We start from the raw sequence: 12,978 nt of genomic DNA, 5'->3' as shown, positions 1-12,978 counted from the left end.
TTTTTGCCCCTAGACCAAAATTAGTAGTTAACACTTGCAATTCTGTGGTAGCCCCACTGCAAAAATTGTCAATAAGATGGTTGAAAGAACTTCAAAGGCAAAAAAGAACTTACCCAGAACTGAACATTATACATTAGGCTATGATAAGTAATATTTGCAATACAAGGGATTATACAACATTTGGATTCAATATCTTTGCCAACAATAAGAAACATTGGTAGCACTGAAAGTTTATTTTTTTGCAAGGAATGGCATGAATGAAGTGTTATTTATAAAAGTGTGCTGTTGCATTTTTTTTCAAACTATTCATGCAGAAAAATGGCTAAAAAACCCTTTGACATTATCTATTTAAATCAAATTTCAGAGAAAGTGATGCCATTTTATTGTATTATTTAATACTGTATTATACTGTATTTACTGTAAAAAAAAAAAAAAAATTAACAATATTCCCAATCAATTCTATGCACCTTCTGAAAATGGAAAATGGATTGTCTCTATAATGTCCTGTCTCTTATCTGAGGGAATTATCTAAACTAGCATATATCTTCAGTATACTAAGACAACACCATATCTTATTGTATCCAACTCTTTCCCTACCTTCAAGTGTAGTTTTTCTGAAATGGTATAATCTGGTATATCTTTAAAATCAAAATGCTTCTAAAATAAACAAAAAATAAACCCAGGGTTTAATTTTAATTTTGGGAGCACTTTTTGTGTTAAGTCAACTAGAAAGTGATGGTCTCCATTATGGAATGCTCATTATAGGAACAAGAAATGAGAAGGAGCTAGAGCAGTTATGGAAGAATTGTCAGTAAGAACGGCATATAAATAAAGAAGCTGAAGATATTGAAAAAGGTTGTACTTGTATAGACAGGAAAGATATTTTATTTCATTATTGGCACATAATTTTGATAAAGGTAAGAAGGCCCTAATACAGGGTTTAGTAACCTAAGGCACAGTAAGCCAGTTTCAGTGGCACCTGAAAGAGCAATGGTTACATTTACAAAATGAATTGATATTTCTCATTAAAATATAACTGTAGTAGTATGCACACAGCAGTGTAGGACGAACATGCCTTAGAACAGCTCCAGACCCTGTGAGATCCCAACCACCGTTCCTGCCTTCCAGACTGACCTACTTTTACTTGTGCTTTTTTACAATTATCTGTCTGCCTTTGAGGCTGCACCCATGGCTCCTCTAAGTGCCAAGCAGAAGCAGAAAACCCGCACTAACAAGGAAGCCCTGCTGACTCGGGCTTTCCTCTATCTTCCCAAGCCGACTATGCCATGTGGTGGTAATAAGGAAGATGGCCACGCTAGCTTAACCTCTACTTCTTGCACCATTAGCAGTCACAAGTTGCTACTACGTATTGATAAAATGCTTCACAAAGCCTTGCAGTCCACATCTAAACAGATTACGAATTGCCTTATCGGAGAGATCCGGGAGCTGGGCCGCCGCACAACGGACTTGGAAGCTCGCATGGATGACACCACTGCAATGCTCGACAACCATGCCAGGAATCTAGAATGCCTTTGAGAAAAAACCACACATCTCCACTACAAACTGGAGGATCTTGAGAACAGATCTCGCCACTCCAACCCCTGCTTTAGGGGGCTTCCCGAGAAGGACTTACAATCTTCTGTAGCAGCAATTATACCAGAATTGCTTACATCTTTTCCGATCGAATGCCTGGAGTTTGAGCACATACTCAGGGTGCTCATGAGAAAGCCCAAATCGGGTGCCCCACGGGATATCATTGTGAAATTTCTATATTTTTGTACCCAAGAGAGTGTTTTACAGGCTGCCAACACAAATCTTCTCTAATTTATACTGCTATGCTATGGTTATGCCTGCTACTTTGTAACCGTCTTTTGTGAGGTTGTAGGAGTGTATACTTCTTTTACCCTTATATTATAGTTACTCATGTTACCCCTTCCTCTTCCCCACTTTCCCCTTCACCCCTCACACCCTTATTGTTTTTTGTTTTTCCTGCCCTTATTCCCCCCTCCTTATTCCTCCCGTGTTTCCCTCTTCCATACCCTAGACCGCCCTCCTCTTTGGTGCACTAAAACCTGTTTTACTTTGTCATGTACCACTACTTTAATACCCATTGTTGTTGCTGTTGTTCTCTCTATGCTAACTTGACATACTGTAGATTACCCTGATCACCCTATTCTTAACTTTGCCATTTTGGATTATTTAATTTGGATTTGCATTAACTTTGGATTGCTATACATAAAAAAAAATAAGACCTACTCCGAAAATAATACCTAGTGTGTTTTTTGAGCCACAAAAAATATAAGACAGTGTCTTATATTTGGAGAAACACAGGTATAGTGGGTCCTGGTTAATGAGAAGCTAACTGCTAAATTGTGAGACAGAATGCCCAGGTTCCACAGGGTCTAGGAACCATGGGTCTCCAAATTTATGCCTCCTAACTTCAGTAGAGAATTGTTGGAAATCTAACCCCTTAATCCTCCATTTACAAACTTCTCTGGGGTCACGGACACCCTTGGCCATTCTGCTCTTACTTCTTTTCTACCCTTTTCCTTTCATTCTCTTAACCCTATCCCCCTACCCTTTAATGTTTATATCTTTGTTTAATCTACCAATGTTTAAAGGTCCCCCATTTAAGATATGATTATATCTTGATCTCACTTCGGGACTAGTTATTGTTATCTGATATTTTAAATTCCTTCCTGTTATGTTTATATTCTTTGTTAGTTGCTGTACTTATACTATATTGGCCGATAAAAATTATTGAATTTGAAAAAATATAACTGTAGTAAAACTTGTTTAATATCATCTGTAGTATAATGCACCTACCAGACAAATTCTTATGTTTAAAAATGATGGCCTTTGCAGTAATCTCTGCAGTTTGATTTACATATAAATGAAGCAAACATATTTTTCACACCTGTTGAAGTAGTTGTGAATCCACAGTGATTACAGTTAAAATGCTGGCAGATAATTTAATATTAATTAAGTCACCATTTCCTTAAAATACCAAAATCTCTTCTCAAACACCCTTTTTAGACACGTTTGGGTTCTGTCATGAGACTGCTATTGCCCTTCATACTCCTGTCAGAGTTGCAGATGAGTGTGACTGTAGGAGAGAGCTATGACTTATCAGTGCAGGGCTGGGCGAGGGGCTGCAATGTCAACACAGCAGGTGAAAGCATAGAGAACAAGGAAATGAGAAACATGGGTCTTTTAAGGTGTCCAAACCATGCATCATGTCCACCAGATACAAATAGTTATATTGAAAAAAGATAAGTTTTATTCATTTAAATCAACATGATTAAAAACACACACATCAAGCCTTGAGCATCTGTTCCCCCAGAGGCAAACATTTCTCCTTCTCTAGAGAAAGCCAGTGAGAAATCAGGGCTTGTCCATTAAGTCTGTATAGGAGTCTTCCTTCCAGAAGATCAAGCACCTTCACAGTGCCATCATTTCATGCAGAAAGTAAGTAGTTGCTAAATGGGTGAAAAGACAAACAGTTGACGCCTGCACTGTGAACTTGATAATGCTGCAGCAATTTGTTCATTTTAATATCCCATATTTTCACAGTACTGTAAGCACCAGCAAACACTCCACAAGTTCCTGAAGGGTTGAAGTTTTGATAAGTGGAATTTCCTTTGTAATCCATGAACGTGTTAATGCAAACTTTGTTTGTTGTATCCAAGATCCATACAGTCTTGTTATCACTGCATGAGGTAATTAGTCTTCGATCTGGGGAAAATTTGGCACATCTCACCAAGATGGTATGCTGACTAAGTGAGAAAAAGATACGCTGGTGATGTACATTCCACATTTTGACTGACTTGTCATCACATTAGATGCAGTATTTATTGTTTGACTATCACTTGAGAAGTCAACGCTTCACACAGAGGCTGCATGGGCCTTAAATATGGTTGATTCACCTTCGATATTAGGGGGTCCAGAGTCTCATTGTCCTGTCTTTAGCAGCCAGTGCCACCAAGTGTCCTATGGGGGAAAACTGCACACTCAGTAATGCTTCCTTGTGTCCAATAATCCGGAAGGCCCGTGACTAAGACTTGAAGTTCCAGATCATAACAAATGTATCTGCTGCAGATGTTGCAAGTTGTTTGTTGTCTGGACTAAATTTTATGTATGTGACAGCATCTTTATGTCCTCTGAAATGATGCTGCAGGACTGGATCTTCCCAAACAGACGCCATGGAACCCAAAAGCTCCACATTCAAATCTCCATCACAACAATCTTCATGGTCAAGTGACAGGACCTGGAGGTCTCACAGCAGGTGAGAGCTATGACTCATTGTCTAAGATTAACTGACTTTGTAAGATACAGGGAGCTGAGACTAACATTGGCAATTAGCACAGATGAGCATCCCTGCTTAGCATGGTAGGTTGAACAAGGTAGATGGGGAATGGCAGGATCAACCAGGTACTGTGAGCTCACTACATGGAAAACAGTGATAGGGAGAATGAAAATGACACTGTGCATAATTAAAGGAATAGATAGTGAGAAATAAGTTTTTAAGGTTACAAACACTTTAAAGTAGTGTTAAACTCTCAAACATTTATGTTCAATAATAAATCCAGATCAAACAAATATACATTGTCCAGCAAAGTATTTCTACATCTTTGCCCAAGCAATTACAGTCATCATGCTTCTGAACAGCTGGCTTCAACTCTCTCAACTCGGCTTCCCTGAATTTCCTGTCCAGTACAAGATCACAAGGGACAGAGCAGTCTCCAGCAGCTGTCCATCTACTAGCTTGGAGGAGGAAGAAGAAAGGAGGGAGGGGGGAGGGGAGTGTCTTGCCTTGTTGTGCCTGTTTGATTATATGGGGACACACACAGCTTACACACACAAGGGTGGCTCCATAGGACCCTGCAAGAAAAAGAAGCCATCATAAAACAGGGTATCAGGGCAGTGTTCAAAGGACTGGCTGATTCTGCAGGAAAATAAAACTATTAAACATCAAGGAGCAGCATCAATTGACAGTCAATTAGGTAGCATTTGAAATTTTGACTTTAACATCAATTCAAGCCATCCCTTAAAGCCTCTAGATGCATCTAAAACTGGGAACCTCAGCAAAAAATCCTACAAAGATGGTATCAAACTCCTCGGAAGCTGGCAGCAATGTTTTCTGGCCATTCTCCACTATGTTGGAGGAACTATGGTAATATTGGATCTCTATATCACACCTGGTGGTCGTGTGGGAAGATTTTCTTTCTGGACAGAAGTATTTTGCTTTATATGTTCAACTACCTGGATAGCAACATCACCAAATCCTGCTCTGGTGCTTATAGGAGTTGGTATTACTTCTTGGCCGAATGGCACCTGCACATCTTAACTCACATATTTCTATCAGGCAGATTTTCTTTTGCCTATTTAGGGAAATATGCAGAGCCCCCATCATTGAGTGCCTTGATAGCTACCTGTATCACCCTTGCCCAAATGGAAGTCTCCTTTACTAAAGCATACAGTCAGCATACAATAACTGGCCTACAGGAATGGTTCTGTTGGCCTGTTGGCCTGTTGGCTTGCAGACAATTGTTGTACAGTTTATCTTTAGATTTCTGACCTTAACATTTGGTCCTTCATTTGGAATGACCGATACTATTCTCCAAAATAATGTATTATTACTTTGAGGTACATGACCCTGTCTCCATATGTACCATGCTACTGCAAAATAATTTTCTCTTCTTTTGCTACTCTTTTGAGTGAGTTATTTTTTTCTTTTTTTTCTTCTGCTCTTCTCTTCTATTTTTCCTCCCCAACTTCCCCTAAGACTCCGTCCTTCCTTTTCGTTTTCCCCTGACCTTGCATCCTCCTCTTCCATCTTCTTGTTAACTTTGCTCTTCTTACTCTTCAGCTTTCCTTCCAAATTTGTTATTTCTTTGAAAATTGATGTACAGTATATCTTACTATGCATAGTTGATTGATGTAGGTACAGAAACTTGCTTCTTCATTGAGAATTACCCTCAATATTTGCACTATTTTTACTCAGGGACTTTATATCAAAGGGTGTTCATTATAGTTTTTCCATATATGTTGCTCCTGGATATTCACTATGTAATCTGTCCCTGTATGACTGTATTTTCAATCTACCTTCACTATTGAATAAATATATAAAGGTAAAACAAAATCACTTTAGGTCTATCTTGAAGCCAACTTACAACACATGATTCAGAAGCGCGTACACAGCTGAAATTAACACTGCCAGGTGAGGGATGGAGGTAAGCCAGGCCTTAGTAAACATTTTAGGGGTACTCAGGAACGTAACTAGAAATCACAGGGCCTCATAGTAAAATTTGGTATGGCACCCCCCCCACACACTGCACCCCCAAAAAAAGTACCTACCTTCAGAACACATTCCTTCCCTATGCCGTCTCCATCTCCTTCCCTGACATCAGAGCCGAAGAACAGATCACTCTGCCGCTCACTGCTGCAGAGCCCACCATATACCCTGCACTGCCCGCCAGAGACCCTAATGAGACCACCTAACACCCTGCAGAGCCCACCATAGACCCTCCAGAGCCCACCTGAGACCCCACATAGCCCACCTAAGACCCAGCATAGCACACCCGAGACCCAGAACACACCAGAGACCCTGCAGAGCCCGCCTTAAATCCCACCTGAGAGCGACCCTGCAGAGACCACCTGAGACCCTGAAGACCCATCATAGGCCCCACAGAGCCCACCTGAGACCCCACAGAGCCCAGGTGAGACCATGCACATACCATGGACCCTGCAGAGCCCACCTGAAACCCCAAACAGACCATCTGAGAGTGACCCTGCCTAGCCCTCCTAAGACCCTGCAGAGCCCACCATAGACCCCGCAGAGCCCACCTGAGACCATGCAGAGCCCACCAGAGACTCTCTATGGTGAGCTCTGCAAGGTCTCAGGTGGGCTGGTTGGGGTCTCTTTCCCTACGCACTGTGCTCCTCATACCTGTAAGCCCCTAGCCACCCACTGCTTGGCCCCAGCTTCCTCCACCTCCGCCATTGGGCCCCAGCCTCCTCCTCCACCAGCGCCACCGCCAGGCACCGGTCTCCTCCACCACCACCATGGGGCCCCGGTCTCCTGACTGGCCCCACCTCTGTCCCAGGCCCCATAGTGACCACATAGGTAGCTATGGTGGTCATTACGCCACTGGAGGAACTGTAGTATTGAGATGCTTCATTCACAAACCTCCACCTACATAGACAACAAACTATATAATCCTAAGATATAGCGGAAGAAATTAGGTGACCTCCTCCTTGCCTGAAGGATTCACATCCTGGGTTTGAAGAAATGGGACTTAACAGCAATCTTAAGGTAACTTATATGTAACTGAGAATGCTGAACTAAGACTATTGATTCATTCTTTAATGAAGCGCTTTTCTCCAAAACACTCACTGTCATGATGTCTGTGAATACCTAGGCAACCTGTAACCAGTCATCTCTTCTCCCTGACCTCTTATGTGTGACTATGTCTATACATTTTGCTTGTCGTGCTTCATGTAATTTATTAGCTCTGTGCATCCTGGTGTCCCCATTTTACTCTCATGTGTGCCCGTAATTCTAGGAAGCTGGAACTGCCACAACATTTCTTCCAATACAAAGATAAATTCAGTCAGTATTCATGGGTTCAAACTAATCAGTGGCGTTAAGCTGAACATGCCTGGGTTCGATTCAAGGGAGGTTCAGAAAACATTTCAAAAAGTCTACAAACTGCATCTTTATGCATTAACAGAGAAAAAAAAACCAGAGCAACTACATCTGGTGGTGGTAAGACTGGTTGCAGTGGCAGCTATGAATAATGGAAGGTACATGCATACATTTCAGGAGCAGGACATACTCTGCACACAAATGCAACACTGGGTAAAAATCATGGAGACAGAGCTACAACTGAGGGTGATCACAGTCTGCATCTGAGGGCATCAGAAGCAGAAAAATCAATCCAAACAGCCCAAAGATGTTAAAGGAAAGAAGAGCAATTTTAGGAGAGGGTGTCAGAGCCTTACCATAAAGATATGAGGCAATTTCGAAGACTCAAGTCCAGAAAGAGTGAAGCAAAGGACAATCCCATTAAACATGCAGGTAAGTATCTCAGTCCCTCGCACACCTCCAACAAGTGTCAAGAACCAAAGGGAAGCTACGGTGCAAGGTAACCAGATCTCTGTACCAATGCGAGATAATTTTATAATTCTTCTCTTGGGTATAGCAAGACACTGACAATTTATGAGTGTAGTGAAAGGCCCTCTCACAATCCTTATCTGAGAGAGTCCTACCCAGATCTTGATGCCATGACTTGACAAACCCCGGCAGAGCAACAGTCCTAGTGGAAAAGAGTAGTTTGTATATAAAAGATATAGTGTGTCACGGGGGTCCTTCCAAGTTCACAGCCTTTATCCGTAGAGGCAAAGCAACATTATCAAACAAGAGGCTCATTGGACCTGGAACAGTGGACAACCGAAGTCAGAAAAGAACCAGTCTCAAAACTCTTAAGGAAGCGTGGGTGAGTTGTGGTGCATAGATTTTAAGGAATCTGTAAACAGTTAGACTATTTGTGTCTGATGGTTAAAGAAGTTGAATGCGAGTTATTTATGAGCTTAAAAGTTAGTAGACCATTTATGAGAAGAAAAAAATCCAATTTCCAAGCAACACATAGAGTGAGCAAAGATATGATTTTTAAGGGGCATGCTGATATTGCTCTATGACCATTCTAGCTGCGCCAACTCTGCATTCATTGTAGACGGTGAAGATCTTTGTCTGGGAGGCCTATGAGAGGGCATTACATGAATTAAGCTATAAGGTTATCAAGGTCACTATATTTAATTTCATATCTATGTCTGGTACACCTGTGTAAACAGAATTATAGTAGCCCAGCTGTGTAAATTTACTTTCAGGTACTGATTGCAGGAAATGGTTTACTGACTGATATTTCAGAAGTGTTAAGTTGTTAACAAGGGTGCATTTAAAGTTCTCTTGAAAGAGGAAATGCATGTTGAAGTTTGTACTGTGTTGGTCATATGGAATTATATTACTATGTACTTATAAAACAGAAAACTGTCCTTGGTTTATAAACAGTACGGAAAGTAAGGCAACACTTCAGCTACAAAACCTATAGCCATATTTCGTTCCTGTAATGACTACTCTCCACTTTCTAAACAAAGCTAATAGTCTACTGTAGAGCTTGTGAATGCCCTCTTAGAGTGTTCAAGTGACAAGTGAATACTTTAAGCTGAAGTTTATTGTGCATATACAGTATTTTAATAATAAATATAGAAAATGAACTGCGCCAATAAGCAAGCTAACAGCTACAAGGCACTGGAATGTACACCCGCTGTGAGTGTGTATACATGAAAAATTAACAACTAAATGTGCCGAGATACAACAATGATCAGATATAAAGAGTATTAAAAAAAACAGTGACTCAAACAAATGTCAGTGAGTAAAAAAATCAATCAGGTGTGAAGTCTTTAAATCTTCATAAATCTGCAAAAATGTCCAAATATAGCAATAGTGATGAATATTTCTTGTTCCTTCACCAAATGCACCACGTGCACCAAACCAGATATACGGGTGCTCACCTTATTGATAGACCCCAGCAAGAGGTCAAGTCAGGCAATTCCCTTCTTAACCAGGGGAGGGGGCCCTCAGCTCCAATCGCTCATAGATGTCCTCCAATGGTGTAATCAGACCACCAAACAGGTCTGTGTAACACTTCTTGAATAGGAAAGCAATAACCTCCAATCTTTATCGGTCTATAGGCCACCTCAGTATAAGGTGTCAATGCCAGGATCGTGATGACCAAAAAAAGAAAGCAAACACCACAGCGCGTACCATCCAAACAGAGTATGATTTATTAAAAGAAAATAACTCACATAAAAGCAGTGGTAACATAGCATGGACTCTCTCTTAAGAGTATGTGCAAGAGTTTCAAATGACTGCGGCCGTCAGTCGTAGAGATCAATGTGACGTCAAATGCTCTGCCCGGGCCCAGTAAAACCCGGTAAATAAAAGGTGTGTCAGGGACAGTAAGACTTGGAGGAAAGGACAAGATGATGCTAGACATCCTCCAGGCAGGAAATGAGTTGGGAGCTGTTTTACTTGCTGCAGATACACGTGCATAATGTGAGTTCTCATGTGTGCATTGAAATCAGAGTAAGCAATTTCAATACAGAAAAGGGTCCTGTACAACTAATATAGACTAGAGGTGAAGCTAGAATTCAATTTTAATCCTGCATAATGGTAATGGGATGTAATTCTTTGATAAAAGAGCAGCAGCAACAATGGTGGAAGCCACACCTGTAGTCTTCCAGAGAAGCTGAATCCTGTTCATGCAGTGGCTACCTTGGACCTTAAAAAAGGAACTCCAAGAATCTAAAAAGATAACCCTTGCAGTGGAGCTACCCCCACACTGCAAATGGTAACTGTTCGTTTTGGACTAGGGGCTTGAATAAAAAAAAATATACTCATCTGTTTCTCAACCCCGCCTGGCTGCTAGACTGATCACGGAAGCCTCTTCTGCCCCAGGCTCCAGCGGTCTAAGCCCCACTGACGTCATCATGTCTAATGCAGTCCATTCGCCTTCATTAGACATGGCGATGCTGAGGGACATACCACAGCTGAAGTAGAGTGAGAGAGACGTGAGCATTCACAGCCACATGCCTGAGGATCAGATGAGTGTATCTTCTGTATTCTGGCTCCCGGAGAAAAATGAACACCCCCAGTTAACCCTTGCAGCGTGGGTTCTTCTTTAAAGAAAATTAAATAGTGCATGGTTTAGGTACACAATTTATATTTTGTGCATATATTTCCTAATCTCCATCAATGTTGTTAATTTTGGACTGAACAAAGGTAACATGTGAATAGATGTAAATATGTAGTGATAAAATAAAATATATAAATGAAACAAATATAAATACAATAATACATGTAATTAATGATTAAAAGTCCTGGTATAAAATCGGTGCATCCCTGCTTTCTTTCCTCCCCGCTCTGTGTCCCAGCGTCGAGGAGAGAAACTGTGACAGCCAGCTGAACGCTGTGGGAGGAGAGCGCTCTGAGCGATCGGCGTCTCTCCTCCCACAATGCTCAGCCTTCTGCCACAGTCCGGCAGAGCGGTGTGTGGGCGGAGACAGCACACACTGTCACAGGAGGCTGAGCTCTCCTCCTGCACCGCCCCGCTCAGCCTCCTGTAACAGCTGTCAGAAAGGAGAGCCAATGCAAACACTCAGCGATCAGTGATCACTTAGTGTTTGTAAATAATTGAGGACAGAGTATGGTTACTATTTCCTCAATTATGAATGAAGGGGAGTGTTCATCACCTCCTGTTCATTCTTAGTTGTGATTATAGTAAACATACTCTGTCCTCAAGTTATGAATGAACAGGAACACTCAGTACAGATGATTCCTGTTCATTTATAACAGGGGATACAGAAAAAGAGATTGAGGACTCTGTGTCCTCAATCTCTTTTTCTATTTTAAAAGGGAAATATCAGGGGTCTGTTCAGACCCCCATTATTTCCCAGAAGCCCCTAAAGGTAAAGTTAAAAATAACAATATTTAATAAAAAATGAATTAATAAATATAAATAAATATAAAAAATGAAAAAGTTTATAAAACATAAATAAAAATAAAATATTTGAAAATTTTGAAAAAAATAAAATAAAAACATTTTTTGGTTTCGGGCCTGACAATTTTTTTAATTTTGGTTTTGTTTCAGTTTTGACATTTCCATTTTGGTGCAACTCTAATATATATACCTATTCTGTCACAACCACTGCTTTATGTCTTTGCACATACTTTCCTGAAACTCATCTGTACGGATAGTGTGACAACCTACTGACTTGGTGGTATTCACAGATATCGTCCAACTCGATAAAAAGACTCAGAGCCCAATGTCGTTTATTTGCCTTCTTCCCGCCGGGCGGGCTGGATAAAAGTCTGTGAGCCGTGGCGGCTTCTGGAGCCCTTTACCTCTCTTCGGCATGTTCGTACCTGATGGAGCAGGATAAGGAGGCTATGTTACCGCTGGTAGTAGCTAGGATCGCTCGCTGTTGCGGTGTTTTTTGTCGCTGAGGAGACCGGTAAGTGCCGAGTACTACTTCAGTGCGGCCATTACGATCGGCGGCCGCGTTTATTTGCCTTCTTAATACAGAGGATGTGACCCCTTGTCATTCTTAGAGTGAAAAAAAGACATTCCTATCTTTGCCATTAACATGTTAAACAGAGACCCTCTTACCTCAGTGAGGTATGAAGCAGAAAAGGAAGTAAGAAGGCAAGGCTGGAAGGATCTAGCAGAAGACTGTACCAATGTACAGAAAACAGGAAGGGTGAAAGTTAACAAGATATACACAGATTATGCTGTAACAATTGCAATCAACCACTAGTAGCTAGGAATACAGCATAACACAATGAAAATAGACATGCAGTGTAACTGAAATAGCAGGAACAAAAAGATGATACTGGCTGTGGCAGCACAATAGCAAACAAAGACGCTGTGATTCCTCCCCCCACATCACACTGGTGGGCATACACTAAAATGTGCTTAAACTGTTTTAAGAAATCTCGTCATATGTTTGTTCTGTGTTCCCATTCACACAGAATACTTAAAAATAAATATAATATATGTATTACCATTTAGATGTTTCTTTGGAGCAGACTGCAAGCTACTCTAAACAATTTGAAAGGAAGTCTGTCCCCATAGAAAGACTAGGGAGACAATGGGTTTACTCTTATTAACATACAATGTTTCTACATGTTTAACCTTTTGTTAGGACAGTCAGTGCTCATATCCACTTTACTAATAATGAAATCTGCCAGTACAGTACAGACAGGTCAATAACGGCAAACATTAACAGGGTTATTAACTAAGCTGCCGGAGGCAGCCGAATGAATAACCGAGCCGTAGTGAAGTGAGCCGAAAAACGTTTGACTATTCACTACATGTCAGTACGGCTGATTTCAGCCGTACTGCTCCAAAGAATTTA

At 41.0% G+C, this 12,978-nt stretch overlaps 1 pseudogene; it reads right to left on the bottom strand.

Moving 5' to 3' along the window:
• Positions 1-3,287: 3,287 nt before the first annotated feature.
• On the bottom strand, positions 3,288-4,262 carry LOC108799398 (annotated as a pseudogene).
• Positions 4,263-12,978: the final 8,716 nt, after the last annotated feature.

This window comes from Nanorana parkeri, unplaced genomic scaffold (genome assembly GCF_000935625.1).
Source record: "Nanorana parkeri isolate BGI_ZX_2015 unplaced genomic scaffold, ASM93562v1 scaffold1715, whole genome shotgun sequence".
Taxonomy (NCBI): Eukaryota; Metazoa; Chordata; class Amphibia; order Anura; family Dicroglossidae; genus Nanorana; species Nanorana parkeri.
The sequence above is the reverse complement of the archived record's forward strand: the minus strand, read 5'-3'. Positions and strand labels throughout refer to the sequence as shown.